Source organism: Uloborus diversus, chromosome 8 (genome assembly GCF_026930045.1).
Source record: "Uloborus diversus isolate 005 chromosome 8, Udiv.v.3.1, whole genome shotgun sequence".
Lineage (NCBI taxonomy): Eukaryota > Metazoa > Arthropoda > Arachnida > Araneae > Uloboridae > Uloborus > Uloborus diversus.
The window spans coordinates 132,741,032-132,766,112 of record NC_072738.1 but is presented as its reverse complement, the minus strand read 5'-3'; the positions used below and the strand labels follow the sequence as shown (position 1 = coordinate 132,766,112).

Below are 25,081 nucleotides of genomic sequence, written 5' to 3'. Positions count from 1 at the left end.
GTTAGTTTTGTGAAGCTGCTGATTTTATTACTTGATTTTAGTGAAAGTACCGTTTTTAAAATATTAGTTATGTGAAGGTACCGAAAAACGGTAGTAAAATCAGCCTGTGTTGGGCCCTGGTTGTCGTTATTTATTTATTTACTTATTTATTTATTTTTTGTGTGTTTGTTTCCTAAATCGCACCCTTTAAAATTCAGTCGCCAAAACAATCCCTTTATTCAGTGCTAAGCACGCGTAAACGTTGATTCTTTAAAAATTCTCGTTTTTTTTTTCCTTTTTCGACTGTAAAAAAAGGGGGGGGGGAAGCCAGGTCCGTATCAAATGATTTCCGCAAACTAGTCTCTGTATAGGACCGTAATACAAGCCAGCTGACCTGTAGAGGAATCTCGAAAATTTATTTTAAATTACTTTTCTTCTCAAATAAAATATGATTTCTTAACCTGTATCTTGCTTTATATTAAATGATTTTTTTTAACGGAAATTGATAGCGAATTCTTTTTCTTTAATTTAATTTTATTTAATTTTCTTAAAAAGGCCTGAAAGAGTGGTTAGTGAGAAATTGCAATGTTTGGTCAGCATCTCTCCTAATTCTCCTCTTTCCAGTTCAAATGAAAGCAAGGCGCCTTGTTCGCAACCCTTCATTGTTGACTTAACACGGGACGTTCGTCTCTTTGATAGTTGATCTCTACTCCCTCTCTCCCTTTCGGTAGTCACTTTTTTTTTTTGAAAGTTTTCAAAAGCAATTTTTTCAAATTTCTTTTTGTGTCAAGGATGGGAGCTGATTTATCATAAAATTCTGAAACACAAGAGAAAACAATCCAATGCGAGTTTAGAGTAAGTATGAAAAAAAATATAATAAAAGAGTTAATTGAGTACATCAATTTTATGTAGATAAATGCTAACTTTTTTTTTTGAAGGATCTGTTTCAAAGATGGTTAGTTTTATGAACGGTTCTTGTAAAGAATATTAATTTTCTGAACGGTTTAAGGTTTATTAGGAAGGATCCTTTATAACTGCGGTTCTCATGGGAAAGGGCTTTTCTAACATTTTATTTTCACCGAATCCGTTTGACACCCATTTTCAGTGGCGAATTTCCAGACTTGGAGGCCCGTCACAATGTAGTTTGGGGGGGGGGGGGGCTTTGTCGATCACAGATACAAAACAGTTACCTTGTGCCTTTTTGAATTTGCTTCCGGGATTTAGTGGTCGTGGGGCCTCGCAATTGCGACACAGTAAATTCACCACAGCCCATTTTGGAAATCGCAGTAGAGCAGAATCTCGATTAACCGATCTTCAACTAACCGAGGTTTCTGTTAACCGAGTTCATAAGGATTTTTTTTTTTTTTTTTTGTGAATAGGTACGCCCTGGGAAAGACAAAGTAAAGACAAGGAATAAAATAATAAATTTTTAATTTGGAAAAAAAAAGAAAAAAAAAACTTTTTCTGGATTTTTTTTACTGCATCTTTCAATACTTGACTTGACATTGTAAAAAAAATTACAATTACTTTTTCAAACTTAATACAAGTTATTTTCCTAGTTACTTTTTAACTGTAAAACATTATATGTAGGGGAGACAGGGGCAAATTGTGCTATCGAGCCTCCTGACTGAGACAATTGGTTTTAACACCTGTTACCATGGGCGCCCATATGCAAAATTGTAAGGGGGGGGGGGGCTCAGATATTTTAATCATGGTTTAGCAGGATATTTTCTCCATGGAAGCAGATTTCAGGGCAGATTAGAGTCATTAAAATTTGACATTTTTAATAACTTATTCATTAATGGCTGAAGAACTGTTTTTACATTTTTGCAAGGAAAAAAGTACTAAAAGCAAGGAAGTTATAATTTCTAAGGGGGGGGGGGCTCGAGCCTCCTCATGCCCCCCTATATGGGCGCCCTTGCCTGTCACGTCATGTGAGTGAGCAGGTTGATGGTATCAGTGTCTTGTGTAAGTTTGAAAGTATATCGTTGGAATGTTTTCAAGATGAAAATTTTGTGACCTTCGTTGGAATTGTCATTGCCACTAAGGACACTGAGGTGTGAAAGCTTTCCTAACGTTATTTAAATGCCAATGTTTCGAGCTGTTATTCTATGCTTTTCATTTGTTGATCATGATACTATTTCGGAAACTATTCAATGAAGTTCAAAATGGCGTAACATAGGGCTAGTTGTGACAAAGTCAAGGGGGCAGATTGTGAGTGTCCCTACTTGCCCCAATCCGTTATCCATCAGAAAATTTAAACTGTACAGAAATGCCAAAAAGTGCACAAAAAATTCAACCAACGTTGTTTAAAAAAAAAAAAAAAACCTGAAGAAAAAGATTCGAATAGCTCTAAAGATGATAAAAATTGATTATGTCTAGTTTGCTTGGAGCAATACAAAGTTTCAAGACCCGTAGAAGACATGAGTCTTAACAAGAAGTTCCGTCTAGAACTATACGAGCCTACTTTCCCGTATACCCATACTACTTTCTAGTACCTGATCGATATTCTCAAAAATAGCTAAAATCGCAAATTGTTTCAAACATATTTTTTTAATGTTTTAAGCTAATTTCTAGGAATAATAAAGTATTCCTCACTCATCTAAAAAATTAGATGCTTAAAAAAAATAAAATAAAAAATAAATAAAAAATGAATTAAAATAAATAAATAAATAAATAAAATAGCAGCACTTTTTAAACAAAGCAGCTAATACACTTTTTTCCATTTAAAAAAAAAAAAAGCTTTAACAGCTTTCAAAACGAAAAAAATAATAATTAAAATTAATGAGCTCATTAAAATAAATACATCATATCAAAAAAAAAAAAAAAAAATCGTTTCTTTTTCCCCTGTTGCCAAAAATATTTTTTAAATTAATTAATGCACTTACCAAAACAAATAAAAACAATAAAATGTCAACTTAAAAAAATACTTTCATTGTCAAAAAAAAAAAAACGTCTGCACATATCTTTATGTAGAAACATAAATGACTTCGAAAACTGAATACCTAAATTAAGACTTTAGCGTGAAAATAAAAACAAATCATATCAACACTAATTATTTCACAGTTAAAACCATAGCTGCGGAGTCGGAGTCAATCTCATTTTGGGATAAAGGAGTCGTAGACGAATATCCAAGAATCGGAGTCAGTCATTTGTCCTCCGTGTATGAATTTTTGCCAAAGCTTCGAAGTCGGAGTCCGATTAATTTTCGGGCACAAGAGTCGGATTCGGAGTCAGGTGCCCCTAAATTCTTGGAGTCGGAGTCTGGAGTTTGGCGTCAAGAGCTATTTCCAACAAAATTTGTTTGAAATAAATCCGCCTTCAAGCACGGAATCTACATTGACTTTCAGTTTCCCCGTAGGCGCTAATGTTAAGTTTTTTTGAATTGTTCAAAATTGAACAAAAAATAGTTCAAATCAAAAAGTGAAATGTGGGAATGAGGTGTCCTCGCCGAGATCTTTCAAACAAAAAAAAAGTTTGTTCGAATCGGACTATTCATTAAAAGTTATTAGGGGGGGGGGGAGACAGACCGACAGACATGTCAAATGTACCAAAAAATAAACATTTCATTTGCATTAACAGCACATCGGATGTTGAAACAAGCAATGATAATGAGTGATTATAAAAATAGGTTGGTCTGTAGGATATGGGCCTACACATTGTACCGAGTTAAAGATTAATATGGCCAAAAATTGATGCTGGTCTATTTTTTATCTTTCCCGATTAACGCAGTTTTTTAATGTGTCTCTAAAAAAGAGTTCACAAGCGTTAATAATTTAACTCTTTTATTTTCATTGCATTTAAAGTGTAATTGAAAACATGAAGGTGTTCTTTTTTGTGTTCAGAGCATTATAAATGAATAATTATTTCATTCTTAACTTAAAATATCCCATTTAATTGCATTTCTTACTTAATTTGTGCTTGTTACAACATATTTGTAAGGTTCTTTGGGTGTCACAACGTGCCTCAAGCATGTCACTACTAGCCAAGCCCCGCTACGGGGCAAGTTGAGACAAACTTAGAGGCTACGTAAATTCCATTTTATATCATGAAAAACGTTTAAAATTGTTTCATAAATATATTGCTCAAAGTTTACTCTAATGATGTGATGCATTCAATGTTTCACATCAGTTCAAATCTTACGGTAATATCTAGAGACGTACCGAGTAGCACTTTGGCCGAGTACCGAGTACTCGGCCTTTCAGTACTCGGCCGAGTTACCAAGTACCAATTATGTTTTAAGACGAACCACCGACACACATGTGATGAATTTTGAACTTATTGGAATAGTAGTATAGACCTCCTTGTCCATATAATAGTTTTTAAAACTAAATTCCTGCTGAAATTTAATTATGCATTACATAAACAATTTTGTTTGTGTCAAAAATTTTACAAAAAAATTATTTTTTAAATTAAAGATAAATAGATAAAAGTAGAGACGTATCGAGTAGCACTTTGGCCGAGTACCGAGTACTCGGCCTTTCACTACTCGGCCGAGTACCGAGTTACCGAGTACTCGGCCTTTCACCACTCGGCCGAGTTACCAAGTACCAATTATGTTTTAAGAACCACCGACACACATGTGATGAATTTTGAACTTATTGGAATAGTAGTATAGACCTCCTTGTCCATATAATAGTTTTTAAAACTAAATTCCTGCTGAAATTTAATTATGCATTACATAAACAATTTTGTTTGTGTCAAAAATTTTACAAAAAAATTATTTTTTAAATTAAAGATAAATAGATAAAAGTAGAGACGTATCGAGTAGCACTTTGGCCGAGTACCGAGTACTCGGCCTTTCACTACTCGGCCGAGTACCGAGTTACCGAGTACTCGGCCTTTCACCACTCGGCCGAGTTACCAAGTACCAATTATGTTTTAAGAACCACCGACACACATGTGATGAATTTTGAACTTATTGGAATAGTAGTATAGACCTCCTTGTCCATATAATAGTTTTTAAAACTAAATTCCTGCTGAAATTTAATTATGCATTACATAAACAATTTTGTTTGTGTCAAAAATTTTACAAAAAAATTATTTTTAAAATTAAAAATAAATAAATAAAAGGTATGATTAATCAAGTTGGAATTAAAACAAATAACAATAAAATCCCTCTAATGCGGACACTAACAGGACAATTTTTTTTGTCCGCAATAGAGAGGTGTCCGCAGGACAGGGGTTTAATAATGTTATTTTCATTGGAACTGGGGAATTAAAAATTGTCCGCATAAGAGGGGTGTCCGCCTTTGAAGGGTGTCTGTTAGGAGGGGTTTCACTGTATACCAATCATAGTTCTAGTCCGCCAAACATAAATAATTCTTAAAAGCAGATAAAACAATTGTGCAGAAACACTGCAGACACGTGTTTCTGCCCCCCTCCCTTCCCGTTACAAGGAACGTCTTTTTCAGTGCATAACATGTGAGTTAAAGAATGTGAAGACATTTGACAAAAAAATCTGACTTTTGTCGGATGCCTTTAAATCCACGAGCTCCCATTTTGTGCATTGAAAAAGGAATTCCTTGTAACGCCAAAAGACATGTCTGCAGTGTTCATGCACTGTGCTTTTAACGTTGTTTTGTTTCCTTTTATTTTTTAAGCAAAGGTATTTTTATATTTTTTATAACTAATTTTTGTTTGTAGCAAAAATCCATTTTTAATATAAAAATTCCATATTTTCTATACTTAACTTTTTTGCATAATTTCTAATAAAAAGTTTTATTTACTTTGGGGACATTAAAATAAAGATTTATTCTATTGAAGCATTACAAACTGCATAACTCTCAAAATTTAAATTTGACTTACAAATTTTAATTGTAAATGATTGCAGAATATAAAGCTTGCTCTTTTTTTTTAGACATTTTAGTATCTGTCTTGGACAATATTCAATTTTTTGCAACTACTCGGTATTGGCCGAGTTTCTGATCAGAATTTGGCCGAGTACCGAGTACTCGGCAAATTGGCCGAGTAGGCCGAGTACCGAGTAGTTACCGAGTACTCGGTACGTCTCTAGATAAAAGGTATGATTAATCAAGTTGGAATTAAAACAAATTACAGTAAAATCCCTCTAATGCGAACACTAACAGGACAATTTTTTTTGTCCGCAATAGAGAGGTGTTCGCAGGACAGGGGTTTAATAATGTTATTTGCATTGGAACTGGGGAATTAAAAATTGTCCGCATAAGAGGGGTGTCCGTTAGGAGGGGTTTCACTGTATACCAATCAATTATAGTTCTAGTCCGCCAAACATAAATATTTTTTAAAAGCAGATAAAACGAATGTCCAGGAACACTGCAGACACCCTGTGTTTCTGCCCCCTCCCCCCTCCCCCCGTTACAAGGAACGTCTTTTTAAGTGCCATAACATGTGAGCTAAAGAATGTAAAGACATTTGACAAAAAAATCCGACTTTTGTCGGATGCCTTTAAATCCACGAGCTCCCATTTTGTGCATTGAAAAAGGAATTCCTTATAACGCCAAAACACGTGTCTGCAGTGTTCATGCACTGTGCTTTTAACGTTGTTTTGTTTCCTTTAATTTTTTAAGCAAAGGTATTTTTATATTTTTTATAACTAATTTTTGTTTGTAGCAAAAATCCATTTTTAAAATAAAAATTCCATATTTTCTATACTTACCTTTTTTGCATAATTTTTAATAAACAAGTTTTATTAACTTTGGGGACATTAAAATAAAGATTTATTCCATTGAAGCATTATAAACTTCATTATTCTCAAAATTAAAATTTGACTTATAAATTTTAATTGTAAATGATTGCAGAATATAATGCTTGCTCTTTTTTAAAAAAAAATAAATTTTAGTATCTCTCTTGGACAATATTCAATTTTTTTGCAACTACTCGGTATTGGCCGAGTACCGAGTACTCGGCAAATTGGCCGAGTAGGCCGAGTACCGAGTAGTTACCGAGTACTCGGTACGTCTCTAGATAAAAGGTATGATTAATCAAGTTGGAATTAAAACAAATTACAGTAAAATCCCTCTAATGCGAACACTAACAGGACAATTTTTTTTGTCCGCAATAGAGAGGTGTTCGCAGGACAGGGGTTTAATAATGTTATTTGCATTGGAACTGGGGAATTAAAAATTGTCCGCATAAGAGGGGTGTCCGTTAGGAGGGGTTTCACTGTATACCAATCAATTATAGTTCTAGTCCGCCAAACATAAATATTTTTTAAAAGCAGATAAAACGAATGTCCAGGAACACTGCAGACACCCTGTGTTTCTGCCCCCTCCCCCCTCCCCCCGTTACAAGGAACGTCTTTTTAAGTGCCATAACATGTGAGCTAAAGAATGTAAAGACATTTGACAAAAAAATCCGACTTTTGTCGGATGCCTTTAAATCCACGAGCTCCCATTTTGTGCATTGAAAAAGGAATTCCTTATAACGCCAAAACACGTGTCTGCAGTGTTCATGCACTGTGCTTTTAACGTTGTTTTGTTTCCTTTAATTTTTTAAGCAAAGGTATTTTTATATTTTTTATAACTAATTTTTGTTTGTAGCAAAAATCCATTTTTAAAATAAAAATTCCATATTTTCTATACTTACCTTTTTTGCATAATTTTTAATAAACAAGTTTTATTAACTTTGGGGACATTAAAATAAAGATTTATTCCATTGAAGCATTATAAACTTCATTATTCTCAAAATTAAAATTTGACTTATAAATTTTAATTGTAAATGATTGCAGAATATAATGCTTGCTCTTTTTTAAAAAAAAATAAATTTTAGTATCTCTCTTGGACAATATTCAATTTTTTTGCAACTACTCGGTATTGGCCGAGTACCGAGTACTCGGCAAATTGGCCGAGTAGGCCGAGTACCGAGTAGTTACCGAGTACTCGGTACGTCTCTAGATAAAAGGTATGATTAATCAAGTTGGAATTAAAACAAATTACAGTAAAATCCCTCTAATGCGAACACTAACAGGACAATTTTTTTTGTCCGCAATAGAGAGGTGTTCGCAGGACAGGGGTTTAATAATGTTATTTGCATTGGAACTGGGGAATTAAAAATTGTCCGCATAAGAGGGGTGTCCGTTAGGAGGGGTTTCACTGTATACCAATCAATTATAGTTCTAGTCCGCCAAACATAAATATTTTTTAAAAGCAGATAAAACGAATGTCCAGGAACACTGCAGACACCCTGTGTTTCTGCCCCCTCCCCCCTCCCCCCGTTACAAGGAACGTCTTTTTAAGTGCCATAACATGTGAGCTAAAGAATGTAAAGACATTTGACAAAAAAATCCGACTTTTGTCGGATGCCTTTAAATCCACGAGCTCCCATTTTGTGCATTGAAAAAGGAATTCCTTATAACGCCAAAACACGTGTCTGCAGTGTTCATGCACTGTGCTTTTAACGTTGTTTTGTTTCCTTTAATTTTTTAAGCAAAGGTATTTTTATATTTTTTATAACTAATTTTTGTTTGTAGCAAAAATCCATTTTTAAAATAAAAATTCCATATTTTCTATACTTACCTTTTTTGCATAATTTTTAATAAACAAGTTTTATTAACTTTGGGGACATTAAAATAAAGATTTATTCCATTGAAGCATTATAAACTTCATTATTCTCAAAATTAAAATTTGACTTATAAATTTTAATTGTAAATGATTGCAGAATATAATGCTTGCTCTTTTTTAAAAAAAAATAAATTTTAGTATCTCTCTTGGACAATATTCAATTTTTTTGCAACTACTCGGTATTGGCCGAGTACCGAGTACTCGGCAAATTGGCCGAGTAGGCCGAGTACCGAGTAGTTACCGAGTACTCGGTACGTCTCTAGATAAAAGGTATGATTAATCAAGTTGGAATTAAAACAAATTACAGTAAAATCCCTCTAATGCGAACACTAACAGGACAATTTTTTTTGTCCGCAATAGAGAGGTGTTCGCAGGACAGGGGTTTAATAATGTTATTTGCATTGGAACTGGGGAATTAAAAATTGTCCGCATAAGAGGGGTGTCCGTTAGGAGGGGTTTCACTGTATACCAATCAATTATAGTTCTAGTCCGCCAAACATAAATATTTTTTAAAAGCAGATAAAACGAATGTCCAGGAACACTGCAGACACCCTGTGTTTCTGCCCCCTCCCCCCTCCCCCCGTTACAAGGAACGTCTTTTTAAGTGCCATAACATGTGAGCTAAAGAATGTAAAGACATTTGACAAAAAAATCCGACTTTTGTCGGATGCCTTTAAATCCACGAGCTCCCATTTTGTGCATTGAAAAAGGAATTCCTTATAACGCCAAAACACGTGTCTGCAGTGTTCATGCACTGTGCTTTTAACGTTGTTTTGTTTCCTTTAATTTTTTAAGCAAAGGTATTTTTATATTTTTTATAACTAATTTTTGTTTGTAGCAAAAATCCATTTTTAAAATAAAAATTCCATATTTTCTATACTTACCTTTTTTGCATAATTTTTAATAAACAAGTTTTATTAACTTTGGGGACATTAAAATAAAGATTTATTCCATTGAAGCATTATAAACTTCATTATTCTCAAAATTAAAATTTGACTTATAAATTTTAATTGTAAATGATTGCAGAATATAATGCTTGCTCTTTTTTAAAAAAAAATAAATTTTAGTATCTCTCTTGGACAATATTCAATTTTTTTGCAACTACTCGGTATTGGCCGAGTACCGAGTACTCGGCAAATTGGCCGAGTAGGCCGAGTACCGAGTAGTTACCGAGTATTCGGTACGTCTCTAGTAATATCGAAAATGACAAAAGTGTCACCCCGTTCTCCCATATATTTTCATCCTTTGAAAATATTCAATTGCATTTTTAATTAATATATTTTAAAAATTTAGAATTCCGACAAGTTTTTACTTTACGAGATTTCCAACATCCGAGGCACTAGCGGTCACAATTAGCTCGGATAATCGAGGTTCTGCTGTATTTATGGATGTTCTATTTTTGCAATCGTTATGTTTGTGAAGTAGCCGTTTTAAATTCCCAAACTGGTTGTTATTTCGGTATTTTAATATCATTACTAAAAATAGTTATCCTCATATACATTATGTTATTCGTTTCTTTTCACTCAACAGCACAGCTTCAGCTGCAACAAATTTCCATTTTCTTTCTCCCTAGTGAATGTTTCTTTTTGAAGTTGTTGACTTCTGCTCTTCTGCTAGCTAACCGCGACTTATTACTCAGGGCGTGTTTTCAAGATAGATTGTCTTTAGTGATAGCCACTAATGTTATTAGGGTTTGTAATTTACTAGATTAGAAAGCTCTACTGTGACGTTAACACCTTTAGAAGTTTTGTTTGTGTTGTCTTCATCTTTCTCACTCTTTATGGCCGGGAACGCCTGGTACGTTCATGATTTATGCATAGTTGTTGAGTAGATTATTTTCAGGGTGGACTTTCTTTCAGTTCTGTGCTAATTATTGTTATTAATATTTGGATTAGCAATGTAGCAATTAGCAGGTGTTTTGCTCAGAAACATTTTTCCGGGTCGTTTTTTTATGTTACACAAAAATGTAGCAAAAGTGTTAAACATGTTTAAAATACTCTGAAAAAATAATGCAGTGAATTAGGTTTAATAAATGAATAAATGAATACACTTTTGTTTCGTTTTTTTTTCTTTCTCTCTCTTCTCGTTTCATTTCTTTGTTGAAAACAATCTAGTTATATTTTTCAAAATACATTTACAGTATAACTCCCACTCTCCGAACTCCAACCATCCGAATCGTCTTCAAAATTTGAGCAAATTATGGCGATTGCGCTTGCTATGATTTGTAAAGTAATAACTCTGACGATGCACGTTTTTATCCTTCCCTCCACGAAGCTAGTCAAATAGCTTCCTTGGACCGAGATGTTCAGCAAGCAATGGCTTTTATTTACAGTACGCAATGTACATACTGTACTAATGTACAGCACTTATTAGTAAGCTTAGCAGGGAAAGCGTTGCATTTCTCTTTGATTAATTAAAAGCTCTTTTTCTTTAAAAAAATAGTTTTTCTCTCATTTTCTACATATATACAGTAATTGAATAAAATAGATATCTTTTTAGGAAAAATCCAACTATCCGAACTTTTGATTATCCGAGTGAGATCCGATCCCAACTGATTCGGATAATTGAAGTTCTACTGTACTTATACATACCTAAAATTTTGTTTTTAAAATCTGACCGAATCAATGCAAAGGAGCAAGAACAAACTAAATAGGTCACACGGGGGAATTATGGGTCACTCTCTTTCCGGGGTAAATAATGGTCACCAACTTTTTACTGTTAAAAAATGTTTTTGCAAAAAAAACTAAATTATGCTAAGTCATCCTTATACATTCAATTTTAGTATACCAAGGTCAAAAACAATGCAACAGTCAAGTAAATTAGAGAGAAAAAATAGTTTTCACACTTCTATAAAAACATCTTCAAAAATGATTGCCTCGGAAAAATCATGATTTTTTTCAAGATTCGTGTTGGTGAAATACTGTTGAAGAAATAATTTTGTTTGTGCTGTTTTTGAATAGCAAATGGTGTAAGCTTTTCATACTTACATACATTTTTTCTTCTTTTTAAAAAAACGTTAGCATAAAAGTATGCTGATTTATACCCCAGTATAGCGGGGTAATTATGGGTCAGTATATTTTTTGATATTTTAAGATGTTTTTCTTATTTATTTCTACGTGAATAATATAAGTATTAACTTCAATTTATCCTTTTCTATGCTAAACTCTCTCTTAAAAAGAAATTTCAATGCTCCAAGTGCAACATTAGATATTTTATCTTCAATTGCTGCTTAAGTATCATGCCCTTTTGGCTAGCAAATCAATTTCAGGTTTGACGATAATTTATGTCAGCATCCAATTATGGCACACATCAAGAAGCAAAAGAAAAGCAACAAATTAATGCAAACCACTTTAGTACCAAGTAAGGAGACAAATTTGATAGTTATAACAAATCAAACTCGCTTGTCTATCTTGTAACTGCAAGAGAAATCGAATTCACAAATGTAGTCAATGAGAAAAACCCTGCTTGCAAAAAAATAAAAGTACCTCAACAAGCTGATATAGACAGCGTTTGAATGCAAAATGAAAAAAAAAGGGGGAGGGGGAATTTGCAATTACACAATTGCAAAAACAATCCTGTTTTAAAAATGTTAAAAGATGGTGCTATAACCGAATTCATTCTGTACTTGAAAATCAGATATACTTTGTTGTGTATGATGATAAGCAACATATTCTACAATGGGAAAGTAACTTAAATTTTGGACAAAGAAAAAGCAGAAATCAATTTTCTGGAACAAGGTGTCGGAAATTTTAGTTTGTTCAAGCGAGACATTTCTAGAAGTAATTTGAAATAAGTGCATTTTTTTTTCAGTCTAGTTAATTGAAATTGAAAAGAAAAATCCTTGCTGTTGATAGAAACATGAATGATGAAGGTAGCATACAAATATTAAAGAAATTTCTTCATCGAATTATGGGCTTAGAGAAAAGAGCAATAGCCAATTGTAGTCGACTAATAAGAGTAACATCAAATTATTTTAATTATAATGTATTATTCTTTAAACATAAAACTTTTTGTCAAAAGTCTCTTAGTGGGCTAACAAATGATAATTTATAACAGTTACTTACTTTTGACATGGATTACTTTAAAAAAAGAGGGTGACCCATATTTGCCCCATGTGTGACCCATAATTACCCCGATCCGGGGTAATTCCTGGTCACTCATTTAATTTAAATAAAATAAATAACAATGTAATTTTAGTTAAAAGGATTAATTGAATAATTTCTAAACTGTGTAAGCTTACTCCATGCCAAATTAAATCACTTTATCTTTTATACTTAAGAAAATATTAAGATGTTATGGTATTTTGACTCATAATTGCCCCATCTGACCCTATATGATGCATAAAATTTCAATTTTTGGGGGTTTTAAATATCAGTTTTCATTTTAACGAATGTTTCAAATTCACCGAATGTCTTTAACAAAAATCCTCAGAAATACGTTGTAACGGGTCTCCATTTCTGGAGAAATCTACTTCAGAAGGCGATCAAGTTAATGGAGATTTTTTTACTTTTTGCTAAATACCCACAGTTATTTAATTTCAGTAAAACCAACTGCACTGGAGCCACAGCACGTGTTTTCATCAAACACATTATTTTTTGAGCGAAAATTCTTTCTCATTCCTCCATAAGAGCAATGCTTTGTGAAGACGCGTTGAGCTTTTTTAGGGCACACTTTTGCGCACCAAACTATCATTTCTAATTGGGATCTGTCTTTGTAGTGCTCTACAATTGGTGTACGGAATTCAGAAATACTACTAATTCAAGTAACAAAAGCAGTCCGTCCTAAAAATTATAACTTTTTCTATTTGACATTAAAATTTTAGAGGAATAACGTCAATCCCTCGGGATTGGCTCCTTACAATCCCGAAATCCCGCGGGACTGAATTCGGCGCGGAATTAGAAACCCTACACTGGCACAGAGAACTAAGGGAAAAAATGGAGATTAAAAAAATAGCTTTTAATCACCAACCCATTGCCACCTCAAAACATTAAAAATATTGTAAAAGATATCAAGCGATCGGTAAAACTTCTTTCCCCAAAGTTAAGGTTCAACCTTCGTGAGCAATCTTTTTAAAAAAATGTTTTGCTTAATTAATGTATTTAGGATCATTAACTTCAATAAATTAAAAAAAAAATGTATCGTTTTGCACCTTAGCGAAAAAATGTTGCTACTATTGGAAATTGTTACTGCTGGCCACTGGCGACTAACTAATTTGCCCAGTTTTGCACTTGAATCCCATTTGTTTAGAATTATCGTGGAAGTGTCAATAGCCTTTCTCGAGCCACCCTGGAAAAACTTTTCAAAACCCATAATTCAATCTTCTTGCTCAGAATCATGGAGACTATCAATTGATTGTGAGATATCATCTTACGTCCAACTTTGAAAACAATCAAATGTTTGTTGCTAAAAATAGACGCTACATGGTCCTCGTGGTCACAACTGCATCGGCTTTGGGGTGTGTTTTGGACTGTAGCGGCTGAAGGGAGGGAGGTGGCGCAGTGCGACGCAGTCCGCATCTTTCGTGATCCCTCTGGGGTTGCCACGGGCTGGACGGAGCCAAAGGATCTCGCCAAGGCCTTGTCAACAAACAGCTGCTGTGGTAGGGCTTCCCCCTCTGTACTACTATGGTAGCACGTACGCGGCCTGGTTTTGTTAATGTGGTTGGTTGGGTTCTGGAGGGGACATGGTGGATATTCATGCCGTTTTTGAATTTTTTATCACTCGGAGATATATTCTGCGCAATATCAATTCAGTTATACCGAAGCATTTATTTTATGATCCATCTTTCTATTTCTGAAGACCATTTTTAACTATAAATCAAAAAGTAACTTCGATTAATCTGGCCAGTAAATGAACGTTTGAACTCAATCTCATTTTCAGAGATTCCTTATATTGGCTCAGAACAAACTCAATCTTAAAACATTATTTTTATGCATTTTTATTTGTTTTATCCTTCTTACTAGTTTCTTGGTAAAAACACTGAATGAGCAAATCATATTTTTAAAATAAATAAGGCAGCAACGCATTTCCATAGATGTAAAATTTCCGGAAATTTCGAGGTGGCGGAAAAATCGTTTTTTTTTTCCTGGGGGAGAGGGAGAAGTCTGGAAAGACTGCAAAAATTGAAAAATATTTTACAATTTAAAATGTAATTAGCCAGTTATATTTTCTTAGAAAACACAAAAAATGTAAAATATTAAAAAATAAACATAGAGTCTATGTTATTCTTATAATTTTAACAGAAATATAAACCAAGCCTATTTAAAAAATTAACCCGTAGCTTTTTTAGTTCTAAACATCAAAAATTAGCCAAGTTATTTTAACTATCATTCAATCGTTAATTTTGAACAAAATATGATTTTTGCAAATAAATTAATGAATTTTTTTAACAGACGGAATAATAAAAGCATTTCGTATAGAGCTGTATCCCGTCTATTTCTTCCCTCACAATTTTAATTTTATTGCCTGCTTCAGAATTAACATAAACATACCTATACTAAGATCAACTTAAATTTTTGGGTGTTGCAATCAAGAAATCATGTACTTAGTTTATTTCATACTTTTTAGTGCGATCCAAGCTTATAGAAATAGCTTTTAGAATTAAAAAAAAAAACATTTTTTATATTTTATTTTATGTTCTAAAGTAACTGAACTGCTTTGAACTTATTTAGTTCATCGAGTGTTCTAAAACGATTTAAATGGAGATTTTACATCAAAAACGATCCTTCTGTATCAAAATTGTCTGTATTTATTCCCTGCTGATTATTACATATTTTATTTTTTTAGCTCTTTTATTTTTAAAATTATGATGAAGTATGATCGAATATATATATATTTTTTAATACAAAAGTGGTCGTGTAACGGTTTGGAAGTACAACATACTGGTCCAGGAGCGTGTATAGGAAATTATTTCGTTAGGAACCTCAGCCGAATATTATAACTTCATAAATTTTACTTTGAACATATTAAAATCTTGATTCACAATCAGTGGTATCAGTATTTTATTTCGCGTCCTGGGTTTGGTTTCTCTCTTACATACGCATTTACTAGTTTAGCTACCGACTTAGCATATTTAAAGTGTTAACCCAAGGGTTCTCAAACTGGGTGCCGCAGCACCCTGGGGTGCCGTGAAGTGTCCATGGTATCAATATATATTTTAGGTGGGTGTGCAAAATAAGGTCCTATACAACAATTCATCCCCCATTTGCTAGACCGTGACTTCATCGTCATCAGAAACATTAACTGATGATAAAGTGTTATCAACAAGCATTTTTTTATTACCAGGCAACAGAAACCAGGTAACAAAAGTTATCACAGAAGAGTGCTGTCAAAACTACCTGACCTTATTTTAAGGTAAGTTTCGTTTCGACATGGAACTAGTGGTCCCATGGAACTGTAGGTTACTAGTGTGAAAAAAGTTATTTATTTTTCTTGAAGCGTAATTAATGATCCGTCTTTCTTTGTTAAAATTGCCGAAAGATATAATTTAAACTTTCATTTTCAAATTTTTTCTTAGTTTTTATGAGTCATCTGATGAGTATGCAAAAGTTGGAGCTAATTCAATCATGATTGAGCGATATACAGTAAAACCTGTCTACAACGATACTGTTGGGACCTAAAAAAAATATCGTAATAGACTGGTCATCGTTATGTAGACAGTTGGATTATTCATGCTGACATTTTGCTAGGGCCAAAAAAAAAAAAAAAAAATGTTATAGACAGGTTATCGTTATAGACAATATCGTTATACACAGGTTTCACTGTACTAGGTTAAGGAGCTCTGGGTGGTCTTATTTGGTGCACTGGCCTTATATAATAGAGATGGATTGGGGTGATGTGAGAAAGTTCTAATTCTTCAAAGGATGCTGCGAGTCGAAAAAGTTTGAGAACCTTTGTGTAAACCCTCAGCAGTCGCCAAGTGGGCCATACCCCGCCAAACGTGGCTCTCAGAGATGGAGCCGGCTCTTCTCTGTCTCTCATCTTCCCCATCTCCCGCGTTTCAGGCGTTGTTCAGATGAAATCGCTATCCGGCGTCCATGAACCGCGATCGACACGTTGCCGGATCCGGCACGGATATGTCACCGGCCGTTCCTGGATCTAACGCTTCACATCAGTAAGGTTTGATCTTTTTTTCCTCTTTATTTACATAATGCATGTTTCTCATCGCCTACTGTTGGGCTTGTGTCAACGCTGATTTTCAGCGTGGGAAGCTTTGTCGCAGAGAAACTCGTGGAGTAAACGAATGAAGATCAGAGATTGAAATGAATGAAAGAATAGGTGTGTGAGATTTGTCTGTCGAAAAATCTTTATGTTCTGCATTTGGTTCATCAGCTAAATACTTTTTTGTCTTGAGCATAGCATTTTTTATCTAAATTCTAGGTGTTTGTCAACATGTTGTTTACCTTTTCTCTCTACGTCTATGTTTAGATTAGTGATTGATTGATTTATAGTACTACAGTTGAACTTGCTTATAACGAGCGCAATGGGACCACGATATTTGCTCGGTATAACCGAATGCTCGTAAAAAACGAGTTGGTGAAAAAAAATCATAAAAATTCATCATAGTAGCTTTTCTTCTTTTTAATCTCTGTGCAGCACTAAAGAAGTTGGCTAATTTGCTTTGAACTGTCTGAATGTTTGTTTCTTGTGTCATTGTTTTTAAGGAATACACAAACATAGAATTTATAAATGCTTCTTTACTCCACAAATTAAAAAAAGTGGTGTCATTGCTTGTTCTCAAGATTTATGATTTACCGCTAACTTTCGGTTGACTTCGAAATGTTAAAGAAAATTTTCCCAAGAAAGAATAAGCGATTTTTCGAAAATTCGATGTGGTTCTTTTTCTATTCCAATTTTAAGAACAAAAATATCATAAGATGGACGAGTAAATTTCGAAATTATCATAACGTGGAACCGTAACATGGGCACAAGCCAATTGGCGAGATGCGAAATTATCATAACGTGGAACCGTAACATGGGTACAAGCCAATTGGCGAGAAAATTCACCACACATTATTTGTAAATATACAGGCGAACCAAAAGACCTTTTAATTTTTCTATTACGAGCAATGCCGTGCGGGTACCACTAGTTTTAAATAAAGAAAATAAGGTTTCAGTTTTATCTTGCGTGATCCGGCAGTAGTGGCTAAAAAGAAATGACTGGAAAAGGCTGGGTTGGGGGGGGGGGGTCTTCACTCACTGTGTAAGTACACCTTTTTTTTAAATTCCTGTCGCCTAAAAAACCTGACGTATCTCCAATTTTTTGAAAAATAATTACGTTATATCAATTGAAATGTTTTTACTCGCGCTCAGCAAATACTACAGTTTTTTAACAATGATGTTATGGATTTTGGACTATCAAATTGCGCTCAAGTGTTCATTCTTGGATCGGTCTACCCTGCACATTAATTTTTGTATTGTTAGTCATGAATAAGAATGAAATTCAAATGGCGAAATACCGTTTTCTGACATATAATGTCGGAATCGAATTGATGAAACTTGCGACATTGACATCTTGCATTAATGAATGTTTTTGTGATTTGCTCTGGTTGTTTAAAGCTTTTGTTTTATTTTATCAATTTATTTATTTTCAAATAAAGAAAAAATATTTAAAAAATTGTGTAAAATTATTAACTAAGCGATTTTCAGTTTGTAATTCATTGTGATATGTTCAGAACGATAGCATGACATTATTCATTAGGCTTTATCTAGTGTTGCTCAGAGTTTGAAGTTAGGATACGGAAGTTAGGCGTCATTGCCACCTAATTTGTTTGTTTTAGTTGCCAAAATCTTCTGCTTAATTATGGTTTAAAAAAATTCATATTGCTTAGTCAGATCAATCAATGGCTAAATGTTACGGTGTTTTTCATAAAGTAATTCAAAACGTCACACTTTGTCAGGATTCGTGATTTTGTTTAAAAAAAAAATAAAAAGTCGAATTTTTTTCCATTTAAATCAGATTGTTTTTTCAAACCTTCAAAAATTTGTAGCTATCAATTACTTTACATTTTTAAACATAATATATTTAATACAATAGATGAATTCATTCAACTTACTTTTAAAATTAAGATAAGTTCTCTAACTATTCAATAAATTTCAAAGATTTATAAATAAGTTATAATGCTTAGATAAGATGTGATTTTGTTTTATGCTTTTCTTAAAGATAAGGTTTCCATCATCATGTATGTTTTTAGTGTAAAATATGTTGAACAATTACTTTTCTTAACTATATTAGCCATGGTGTATAAGAAAAACTGTAAATTTTTATTTTATTCCAAACTATACTTTCGGAGTAAAAGCAATATTGCAAGAGTGAAAATCTGTTACACACACACAGAAAGAGGGATATATGTAGTTTTGCTTGTTGAAATTAAGATAGTATAATGCAATGTAGTTAAATTTAGAGCAATACATTCTAAAAATGCACAATTAATTCATAAAAATAAAATTAACTGATTTTAATTTATGATTTTGTAAAAAAAATCACTTGATTGAAATTAATTGATTTAAATCAATGATTTTATTTGAATCACTCGATTTAAATCGTGATTTTAATCACATGATTTAAATCAAGCTGATATAAATCAACGAACCCTGCACTTTATTAGCTAAATTGTAGATAAGTAAAGGAACGAGTATTAAAATCTAATTGCTGTTAAAAGCTTTTGAGAAATTTGTATCATTATTTAAATCTTTACTAACAATCAAGCTCAAAGTCTCTCTGTCAAGATGTCTAGAGTCTGGATCTCTGTGACGCGCATAGCACCTAGACCGTTCGGCCGATTTTCATGAAATTTGGCACAAAGTTAGTTTGTAGCATGGGGGTGTGCACATCGAAGCGATTTTTCGAAAATTCGATTTTGTTCTTATTCTATTTCAATTTTAAGAACATTTTCCGGAGCAAGATTTTCATAAGATGGACGAGTAAATTACGAAATTATCATGACGTGGAATGGGAGAGCGAATGAACATAGCCAGTTGGTGAGAAATTCATGATCCATTACTTGTAAATATATAGGCGAACCAAATGACCTTTTAATTTTCTACTACGGGCAAAGCCGTGTGGGTACCACGAGTGTACAATATCGGTGGATATATACTAGATGAATACAAATGCCTATTTTCATTACCGCTCAGCGTAATTAAATACAGGACAACTTAACGATAAAATTATTTTCGTCAGCTAATTATTTTTATCAAAAATTAGGGTTTATCCCACTTTTCACAGACGCTTACCCCCCCCCCCCCCCTTAAAGATATCAAACAAATGGTAAGGTTGAAGCTGAAATTCAGGGGGAAGGAAATTTCGTGTCGGCGAAAAGTAGGGGACACCAAAATTAGTCGTCAAAAAGGATGACTAGATGAAAAGTTGCGGTTGTCAAAATGACATTTTCAGGTGCAAATAAAGCATCAGCCTGTTACTGCTATTCATTGGTTACATAAAACCCGTCATAAATCTTCCCAAATAGTACTAATGTAATCGATTTTGCTGTCAAGTCATCCTCTCTCTTAGGTTTTCATTTGACTACTACTCTAAATGTTGTTTTCCCATGCATTGTGAAAAATTGGAGAAAAAAATTCTCCATGTCTGGGAACATTTGAAATAAGATCATTCTCAAGTCAATTCAATTCCAGTTTCTTTCGATTTGCTGTTGCAGTTTAGCTGCTTCAATTTGTTTTTTATGGCTTAAAAAATCTTTAAATTTATTTAGCAAGAGAATTAAGAGTTTTATTTCGTACTAGCGGTACCCGCACGGCTTTGCCGTAGTAGAAAATTAAAAGTTCGTTTGGTTCGGCTGTATATTTACAAATAATGGATGATCCAATTTGCTGTGTTAATTTGCTCGTCCATGGTCGCATGGTAGTTTGCTCGTCCACGCTATGGTAATTTGCTCGTCCATGTTCTGATAATTTGCTCGGTAATATGTTCTTAAAATTGGAACAGAAAAAGAAAAAAAATCGAATTTTCGAAAAATCACTTCGAGGTGCACACCTCCATGCTAAAAACTAATTCTGTGTTCTTTTGCCTGAATGTTATTATCAATTTCGAATTCAGTGTTATTATCCTTTTCATTCCGACTGTACCAATCGGGTATAGTGATAATACATTCATAAAAAATATACTTTTGCTCAAAAATCATTTAAAACAATTGAAAGCATTCTCATTGTCCTCTGGTAAATTGCAGCATTTTGTTAAAGGTTAGTCTCATACAACAACTGCAGATAACTTGCTGAAATCTGATCTATCTTTTGGATCTTGTGGTAGGTAAAACATAAATGATTATTTTCCTGTTCTACCTTGAATTTTTAAAAGTGTTTTATTTTGTCAGAGTAACTCCGAAACTTGAAATTAAACTACAATAACTTCAAAAAAAAAAAAAAAAGTTTTTAAAAAAAAGTTTTTTTTTTTTAAATTAAGTTTAGATAATGGTTCCTGGTTTTTTTTTTTTTTTTTTTAGTCAAAAAATCAGAACACTTGTTTCCCAATTATTTTGACGTTATTATAGTCATAATACGACAATATACTATACCAGAGGTTCTCAAATTTCAGAACACCGCGGACCCCCTCCGGAAAAAATACGAACTTAGCGGACCCCCGCCCCCCTCCCATCCCCCTGCACAAGCGAAAAAATGTTTTGACACAGTTAAAGCTCTTTCTTTCTAATATATTTTTACGCTTTTTTTTCCCTTTTAATTTATTTATTCATTGTTCTGTATATTTTTCAGAGCTCTTGTCTGGTTTTCATTTCTTACATTATTATTTTGATTTTTACAAGTTGTTTTAGTGTGTTAATTTTTCACACATGAGTTGTATTTTTATGGCGTATTAGGATTTAAATTATTAACTATGGTGCGGGCAAACCTCAATTATATTTAACGTACTAGCTGGATAGCACGACCTGCCCCCTGGCATGGACTCACGGACCCCCGGAGGTCCGCGAACCAGTTTAGAAAACTCTGTGCTATACAGTTCAGAAATAATAGTTTGGAACACGGGTATCTTTAAGTTTTAAAGGATATACTCAGGGCCGCGCCAAGCCTGATCGGCGCCGTCGTGCAAATGTCTTTTGAGAGCCTTTATGCTCTGGCGTTCGGAGAAAATTTAATTAACACCTGGAAAGAGTTTTTTTAAACAAATATAAAATGGAAAAAAATACGTTTGGCAATTAATTTATCAAAAAAATAATGTGTGAATATTTAATTTTGGAATATGGTGTAAGTTTTTACTTCATGTCTCGAAATTATTTAGAGTTCAGCAGCTCCTCTGACATGCTAATAATGCATTTCGGAAAAAGGAAAATGTTTGAAAGATCAAAGTTCACGCCACTGTGAGCATCTATCTAATCTTTGAGTGATAAATAATTAATAAAACAGTTATGCCTGTCAAAACATGACAACAGGTGCAGTGGAGCTAGAAAATAGTTTTAGAGGGGTACATTGAAAAAAAAATTCTCTTTTAAAATCTTTGAAATTTTTAATTTTAAAAACGCAGTTTTAGGCGGTCTTTGGTGGTGTTATGGGAAAAAACAGTACAAGGGGCTCCGCGGAAATTTGTAGAAGTTGAAGCCTTAAAACGCGATTAATAGGCCATATTTATTGACGTTAGAATAAGAGATGGAACTCTGGGATTCTACCCATTTTTTTTTCTTTTTTTGTAAAACTAGAAATCAATTCCTCCTTTCCCCTCCAATTTTTTGAAATTGAACTTCCAAAAACGCAATTGTAGACAGCTTTGAAGATTTTTACGGTAAGGCGATTTTGGAGCTCCTCCTGGAATTTTTTTCAAAATTAAAGCTTTAAAAACTTGAGCAATATTCTATGACATTACGAGAAGATGTTCAGACGGTATTTCACTTAAATAATGATATTAAAGGAATTTCGATTCGAATGCCCTTGCCCGAATGTTTTCTGAAATTGAAGTCTAAGAAACGCGATTGTAAGAGATTGTAAGACCATATTTGGTAACATTAGGGCCGGCAAACTTTCGGAATTGAAGCTCCATAAACGCAATTTTAGGTGATTTTCGAAAGTAGCTTCAAGCGATGTTGTTTTTTATTCGAGGACTTTCCCTGGAAATTTTACGAAATTGAAGATCTGGAAACGAAATTTGAGATGCTCCGTAACGCTTTTGGTGGCGGGAGAGGGAGAGAATTGGAGAAGTAGCATTTTGAAGACAATCTTACTTTAAGACGAACTAGAAAAAAGAAAAGTAATAAGAAAAAAAGAAAAGAGATAAGACGTAGGGCGGAGTAACTGGGAACAAATTATCTGTAACTACTGAAAATTTTTTATTCAAAGATTTATTTTTGAAAGAAACTTAAGTTTTTTCCTAACATCATTATTTTTTTCTTATCAAAATCACTTTGTTTTCCTAAGGCGTTTTTTTTCTTTCTTTTTTTTTTCTTTTCTTTTTTTTGTCTTCAATAATAAAGAATATTTTTGAAAAACATTCAACTCAGCGTTCTGGAGGTGCATAAATTATAATACAACACATTCACTGCAAGGACCAAAGTGGGGAATAGCAAATTTCTTGCTCTTCGTATACTCAACCTTGTGAAATTATAGACATACCGAAACAGCATTCACGGCTCCACATATGAAGAAAAATGCTCATGTATGCATAAATTAAAATCATGTGTTTTCAGTGTAAAAGATTGCGCTTTTGAATAGCATGTTTGAACACAACAAGGCAATTTTTTCCTTTTAGAAAGACAGCGAGGAAGATTGCTTGTTTTAATGAGCAGTATAGTTTTCCATCTCTATAAAATGTAATGAAAAGTTCAATTTTATTTTTTTGGTTAGAGATTTTTTCCACTCATTTGGAGCATTTTCGATTGATAGAGCTCGGCGCCTTTTTGACTCTGGCGCCGTCGTGCACCGCACGACCTTGCACATAGGGACGGCGCGGCCCTGGATTTACTATAATTATAGTACTATTTTTATAGTTCATTTAAAAAAAGAAGAAATAGAAACCCGGGTGCTTTATGGTCTTCAGATTATTTGTGCCTGAAAATCAAGTTCTGAATTAATGTAGCAAATCACTTAAATTTGAAAGAAAGTGCAGGAATCGAGCTCTTGTGAGCTCCCATGCAAATTAAATCCTGCTTATGTAGCTTTTCTGGCTGCCTAAGTGACAGGGACGTGAGCAGAAATTTTAGGGCCCGTCACTAATGACTTTTCCAGGCCCCCCTCCATAATGTTTACCACTATATTTTTTAAAAATATTGGGTTCCCATCAGGCTTGGGCCATGGCCGACAGGTGTCCCCCCTCCCCTGTGTGCCCCTGCTAAGTGATATTAATAGTTTTGATAAGGGGGCTGTTTATAAATAATGTCATATATTTTTTTCAACAAATTTGACCCCCTCGCACCTTTGTCATAAAGTGCCACATTTCACCGTAGCCCCTTCTCTCTTCTCGTCAGATGACGCGTTGTGTTTCGTAAACGTATCTCTATATACTATTAAAAAAAAGTAACGTCAAACAAATTGTGGAAGGATATCTATGGCGGGTCTGTTTCAGGAGACCCCATAACACCTATACAGCCTTGAAATTTTGTATACAAAATTACTTCGGACCCCGGTCGTTTTCTGCATAAAAAAGCTTGGTCCATTATTTTTCAATTAGTTAGAACAGCAGATATAAGGGTTTCTATCTTGGTGAAGTCTTAGGCTATACACAATTCAAGTCCGGAGCTAAATAACAAAAAATATTAGTAGAGAGCACAAATTCGAAAGCGACTTTTCAAATGTAACAAAACTGCTGTTTTGCAATGCTCAGGAGCTCCTCAGCACCTATGGCTGTGCGAACTGGTTTGGAGATCGGGAAAGGGGTGCTCTTCAAAGCCCTTTTTTTTAATGTGTCGGTTATGCATATTTCTATCAAGTTCTTTTTACCTTCGAGTGGGAGCAAGATTATGTTTCAATTATGAGCTCTTTACTTAAATTCTATTTTCTGTGGGAGGAAGAGGGGGATTGTTATTTTGTTCGAAATGGAACTCGTAATGCGTTTTTCTTTTCTTTTTTTTTTGTCCGATTCTCTCTAATACAGTGGTTCTCAACCTTTTCCCCCTTACGAACCCCTTTGTCGAACCAATGGTCTAAGGCGAACCCCTTCCAAACTCCAAAGGAAGTTGACGAACCCCTTGGATCATAGGTAATAAGAACCAAGCGGGGGAAAAAAAAAGAAAAAACGTGCGCGCACACACACACAGACAATAAAATTTTTGGGAGATTGTTTTTTAGTTTGATGCTGCTCCATGCTTTATAACAAAACGAAAACATAATTACAAAATATAGAATTACAAATATTGCTACGCACTAAAATGCTTGCAAAAACATGAATACAAAACAAATTCACCAAAAAATAAACACAGTGACTGTTCAGTTTGGGCTTAAATCAACTTTGAAAAAATTTTGAAAACGGGATATTTGTGGAACAAAGAGGCTCAAAGTTTGGCTGAATTTTTTCTGACACAAGGGTATATTTATCTCTATCACTAAATCAGAAGTTAATTATGGAATGATCTTTAAAATATCTTTCAGGAAGCTACCTCAGATAAACT

The 25,081-nt window shown here is 33.8% G+C and overlaps 1 protein-coding gene across 2 annotated transcripts in view; it reads left to right on the top strand.

Moving 5' to 3' along the window:
* LOC129227483 (beta-1,3-galactosyltransferase 5-like) overlaps window positions 1-25,081 on the top strand; it is a 77,433-nt gene that overhangs the window by 17,595 nt on the left and 34,757 nt on the right. The window contains exon 1 of one of the 2 annotated variants that reach the window (XM_054862054.1): window positions 16,528-16,632. The exons of the other annotated variant lie outside the window; for it this stretch is intronic. The gene's annotated coding sequence lies outside the window, so the exon portion shown is untranslated. Of the gene's footprint in view, window positions 1-16,527; window positions 16,633-25,081 lie in introns of those variants that run through there. 2 annotated transcript variants of the gene reach the window in all.